Raw genomic sequence first — 6,167 nt, 5'->3', positions numbered from 1 at the left:
TCAATTGAAACGTAAAGTCTGAACATATCTGTGGCTTGTAGATACTTGGGGATTAGGATAAAGTCTAAGGTGTGTTTTGTGCTATTTCAGACTTTGTAATAGACCTGCTGGTCAACTGTGTCACTGCGCTTCTGGCCTCCTGCTATCAGTTCTTGAAGGAACCCGCTAGTGCAGTTGTATGAAGAGTGAGAAAAGTCAAAGGCAGAGGGTCGGATGGGTCATACTGTAGACCTTCCCTCTGGAGACTAGGGCACTTTTACACTAGCATCAAAATCGCTATTTTTATTTTTAAAACACTAAGAAGGCTCGACACAACATGAAACTTTGCTCGTAGTATCACCAGGGTCTCTACACATGAGCACGAGCATTGAAAACATTGTTTGTGTACACAGAGTTTACTAAAAAGAGAGTTTTTGAACAACTCACATTAGCAGTAGCTTGCTGTCCTGCTAAACTGAAAACAGTATGAACAATAGAAAGTTGTTACTTTCTTACTGATAAATAGTTCATTTGTAATACTGTATATCAACTGTCTGTGCAGTATGAATTATGCACGTTACATCTGTCTATCTATGGACTGTTTGAACTGACATGTGTAAGGTTGTATATATGTACGTACACAGTATAGTGTGTGTTCTTTATCTATTATTCATCTATGTATTATTTTATGTATTATTTATCTATTTTATGTTTTAATCTATCAGTTGTATGTGTTCATTACACTAAAAACATTTTTTGGCTATAAAAAACATTTTTTTTTTTTTTGTTTTTTTTACATATCATATCTGCCTCTGGTGTTGCCTGGTGGACAACAAACCGGTCAAGGGTCCACCTGGTTGTCCCTCACGTTTTTAATGTGTCGACCCCAACAGTCCACCATGTGCTACAGAAAAAGTGCGCCTTGTAGACATTATCTACACCATCCACGTTTTCTTTTTCCCACTTAAGTCTGTGTTTTTGCAGCCTTTCCTTTTTTTTCCCTCAGAGGAGTAACGTTACTGTTCGTGGTGGAAGGCGTACCGTCTGCAGTGTCCTGTGAATCCGTGTCGTCCGTGTTAGCCTTGCTGGTTTGTTTTCCCAGTTGCCCCAGTCTCTTGTCTTCCCTTATCTTCTTGCAAGCAACAGTACCTCGACCAATGAGAAGAGTCGGATTCTGCATTGTTATTCTCGTGTGTCAGTGTGCTGTCAGCTCATTGGTCACAGAGCAGGAGAGGGCTGGCAATAAGATTAGCATAAATCTTCATATAAATGCCCTGTCACTCATTGATTCCGTTGACATTTTAAAGACCATTTTGATTTCCATGGAAATACTAGGACAAAGTGCGTCCCTTTTCAGCTCAACAAGGGACACGCAATTTTTTTTCTAAATACGGGACGATTCCCGTTCCATTTTTCAAGGGATGGTTGGCTACCCTAAGTGCTACAGTGGCTAATGTTAGTCTAGAAATGTCCACTGTCATAAACTAACAACTGGCTTTCAGCACAACACAGAAGTTCCACTCAGCCCCTTTAGGTTACCGTACGTAAATTCTATATGTTACGCTACGCTGCGTTATGCTACGTTTTGTTACGTGACGTACTTAAGTCATTTATGTTTTGAGACAGTTGTTGCGTCACTTAAGTTAAATTTTGATGCTCATGTGTAGTAAGCAAGGTTTCTTTTGAAGGTTTAACCAGATGTTGCATGCGTTTTATTACCAAGCTGACCATGAAGCCCTGTACATGCGAAATTGGGGCTTGCGTAGGTAGGTAGGAGTTTTAGTTTGAGACCTAAAGGTGCACTCTGAAGAGAAAGATCTTCACTGGGTGATTGAAACAAACTAAATAGACAAACTCCTTTTGTTTTCACGCCATAATAAACTGAATAAACAAACTGACCTTCAAGGACAACACAATTTCATACTCTTTTACTCTGTATATATTTGTGCTTTTCTTTCCTTGGCAAGTCCAAACCGCCATCATCACACGCCGACCCTTGAATCAGTGGTTCTATTGCACTCTGTGCTGTGAGGCAGATTTTTTCCCCCCTTTTTTGTCTGTAAGCTCCATAAACGTGACCGTACCATTCTGTACGAATGCAACGAAAAGCGGATAAAAAGCTGTTCGCACAAAAAGACATTACTCATCTCCTGTAAGTTAATTTGCAGCTGTAAGCTATACATTTAATCTAGAAAGTAATAGTACATTCTTAGCTTTAAATTCTCTATAATGCTGTGGAGATGCAATATTATTACATTCGTTTTCTCCCTGTGAAATGGCCAATTACCCCCTCTGCGCCGTGGTGCTGATTCCTATCAGTTTCCAGCCTGGGGAGGATTGAGGACGGCCATAAGTTTTTAGGGATCCGTGTGCCATCAGAGCCTTATGGGAGTGGTAGTTGTTGAAAGCTGACAAAATAATTGCTATTTTATTTTATCGCCGGAAAGACGAGGTGAGCACGGGACTAAATTTAGCTTTAGCATACTGGACTGAAAAGAAAAAAAAAAGAAGAAAAAACTAAGTTATCATATTACAGCTTTTCGGAGAGGCTACAAAAGAAACTCTGTGTGAGAAAATGTAGTGTGGCGTTGAGGGCCAGTAGAACAAAGGCTAGCTCGGAAAAGGGGCGAGACATCTGCACTCTATGCAAAACTGCCTTAAGATAAAGTCCTTAAGGCGGCTGGCTGTCAGATGCGGCAGTGAAGTCAGTAGTAAAAGCCTCATATACTGTAAGGTTCTCCACTGCTCCCTTTTATTTCCCTGAGAAAAAAAAAAAAACAGCCCTGTCTTGAAAGGAAGGATATATTGCTGTCCCCACATGTCCCCTCTCCTGCAGTATTTTAAAGAAGTCACTCCATTCAGGTGTCAGTTACCACCATTGTCACTTCATTATATGCCAACTTTTCTTTTAGCCGAATTATGTCAGCGTTGCGCTGGTGGATTGTTCCCAACTTACGATTCCTTCCGCCGCACATTATCTCGACTGTGACGTGTTTCCATCAAGGTCGCGGAGAAGTGGTTGTGAGGGGAAGAAGAAAAACAACTTAAGAGTATTCAGATCCAGCTCTAATCTCCTTTCTCAAGATGACGGAGGGAAAGGATCACATATGATGGAAGAGTCTTTATAACGGATCGGGTGGGGGGGGGATGACGAGAGCCCACGCAATCACTCCACCCTCTGGTGCAAGAACTAAATCCCCAAAGGAAACTCCTCATAAACATTCAATTTGTTCGAGGCTGCTCAAAGTGTGTTCAGTTTCTCATTTATTGTACCTTTGGTGCATATCCAGCAGAGCGCTGTGGTAGCATGTCGACCACTCCAATAACCTGGAAGCAGGTTTGCTGCCTGTGCCTTGGCTCTCATAATTTCGTCTCCTCTGACAGGCCTTCTCATTTAAATCGCAGACTAGATAAATAATACATTAAATTAACGCTATATTAATTCGATTTTGGGTTTAATCACTGACATGATTTGTTTGTCTAGATCAGCGGGAGGGGTTCATAGAGCCACGGGATTGTGGGATTTAAACGTCACGCTGGATGGTTACGTTTCATATCCCTCACTAAAGGGAGAAAAAATAAGGGATCAAGGGAATGTAAATGCTCCCTCACCTCATCTAAGCCAGAATGAAACTCCACTTTGGCTGCCATTTTCATCCACACATGTGGAGTTTTCAGGAAAGGGACCAGTGAAAGGAACACATTTGGCCTCACAAATTGCATGAAATCCTGCCCGGGATTTGGCGATAAGAGTTCAGGACTTGAAGAGACCCACACTTCACTGCCGGTGAGGCTTTTGGTAGACGCCATTAATGTATTTTTAGCAGCAGTGAAATGAGTGACCTTGAGGAGGTAGTTGTCGCACCAAGGTTGTATTATTCGCAATGATTAGAGTTATAGTGCTTGGGCTTCTTTTGTTTGGCTTCTCCAGGTTAGACGCTGTGTCCTTGTTGCAGACAGGCTGCAATGAGAATTGAAATGAGAGTGGATTGGACGTGAGGTATTGCATCACAGCCTAATGTGGAGTCTACAGTCGGTGCCAGTTAAAGCGTGCAGGCTTGAAACAAGGATGCGGCTCATTTCTAGTTGAGCTGCCCCCGTTTTTGGTTTCATTCAGACTTCAGGTAAACGGTAAACAGGCCGCGCGCGATGTGCCGCCGGATGTTTGACAAGGTAATTATTCCGCAAAAGAGCCATTTGCAAAAAACCTAATTGAAGACTGTCACAAATCACTGTGACAGACTCCGCGAGGGGAGCCGGGCCAGATGGACAAGAGGCAGCACTGTCAGAGCCGAATCACACCATAGTCGCCGCTCTGGGGTCAATATTGCAAACAGTGTTTCGACTCCAACACAAACAAGTTTGATCCGAGTGCTCCCCCTGATCCAAACATTTACTTATCCAAATTTACTTCCAGTTGTAGCCTGGAAAGACAAAGCCGGCCTTTGCCCAACAGAATGTGTACGCCGTTTAAAGATGTGCCAAGTGATTGATGACTTGACATTTGGCATGGTTTGCCCGTCAACTGGCTCTTTGATTGTGTTTCACTGCTTTCGTACACTGACGCCGACTTAAGATTCAGGTCAACATTTAGACCTTTTTAACCTCTAATCAGCATAGACGTAGCTCCAAGCAAGCGCCGAGGTTTCTGACTTTAATTATGGACTATTATTATCACTGTGGGATGAACACAGAGGTCGGTGAATCTCTGCGAATCGACCCTTTTTGTTCTCGGCTCAGGCTGATGTTCTTCTTGAGAATTCTGTGGCATATGGAAAGACGCGGAAGCGAGGAGCGGAGGCATCTCTCAGTCCGACATCGTTTTGATTATCTGCGCAGAGCGAGCTGTAGCTAAGTAGGCTGTAAAAGTTGAGAAAAGGGCAGAAAAGAGCAGAAACGCTCAATGAAAGGGTTTATTGTCCATCAATAGACATGTCCAAAGGCGCTCAGGCTTTTACAGAACACTCGTGTCTTCATCGTTTTAGTTTGGTCCTCAGACGGCATAGTGACGATGAACAGGATTGAGGAGAGAGATATAACACCATTGAATGCAATTAGATTCAGACCCATGCAAGAGCTGAAAATGGATGATTTCCCAGGGGGTTGTTCTAATCCACTCAACTACCATGGCACCTTGTCATGCACTTCTTTAAACAAATCATATTTTTATCCCGGTTTAAGGTCACACTATTTACATGCATTTACTCCGCTGCCAAAATTATTAGAGGTTGGCATGACTTCTTAAAATGCTGCAGACAGTTCTGGGAGGAAATTTACCTTAACTGGGCATTCAGAATAAATCCACTACACAGCTATAAATGCACGGTGCGTATGGAACAACAGCACCATAGGACATCCTCGCCGCACCGTCTGTTGCACTCAAAATTGCATTTTTGGTCCATGAATGCCAGCGAGACCTCATCGTCGAGCCGGTGCTGCTGGAAATGAGAGGACCGGGAACATTCATCAATGCTTCAAGTGTGTAATGTGCGTCATGGTTACACATCATCGTGGACATCTCATTGATGTGATCCACTGTAATAGCACCACGTGCTAACACTATGACTGTACGTACCACATTCTCATTCCCGTCCTTTTTGCTCAAACAGTATGACCTTTGGGTCAACGTATGGAGCTGCCGTAACCGCCTCGATATGGAAGGATTCTCTCAGGCTAAGAGGCTTGGCTGGCTGCAATATTTACCCGACTTGCACAGCGTTATGGTTAACCTACTTTTGCTCGTTCAAAGAGGGTGGGGGTAGCTGGCAGCTGCTTTTCATACTTTTATGCCAACGGACTGATCTATCCGTTAGTGCCATGATAGATGGATATTCTCTTAAATCCTTTATTTATGATGACAGGGCTTCTCACTTGAGGGGGGGAATTAAAGTTGCATTGAAACAGCTTAACCTATGTACCCCAACCAGGCTAATTGCCAAATTATCAGTGCATAAAAAGCGTATGAGAGACCATATCCATCCCTGTATTTGGAGTGTCCTGGTCTACCAGTGGCTGCAACCACCTCGAAGGAGCGATATACTCGAGTTTTAAAAGATTCTCATTGATGTTCCTCTGTACGCATAGATAACAGCCATCTAAATAAGCCTTTTTGCATCAAGATCCATGCGTTATTACCCGAGAAAGTAACAAAAATGTCAAAAAAACCTACCCAATCTTGCAATGTTAAA

The sequence above is a fragment of the Acanthopagrus latus genome, chromosome 9 (assembly GCF_904848185.1).
Source record: "Acanthopagrus latus isolate v.2019 chromosome 9, fAcaLat1.1, whole genome shotgun sequence".
Taxonomy (NCBI): Eukaryota; Metazoa; Chordata; class Actinopteri; order Spariformes; family Sparidae; genus Acanthopagrus; species Acanthopagrus latus.
The sequence above is the reverse complement of the archived record's forward strand: the minus strand, read 5'-3'. Positions refer to the sequence as shown.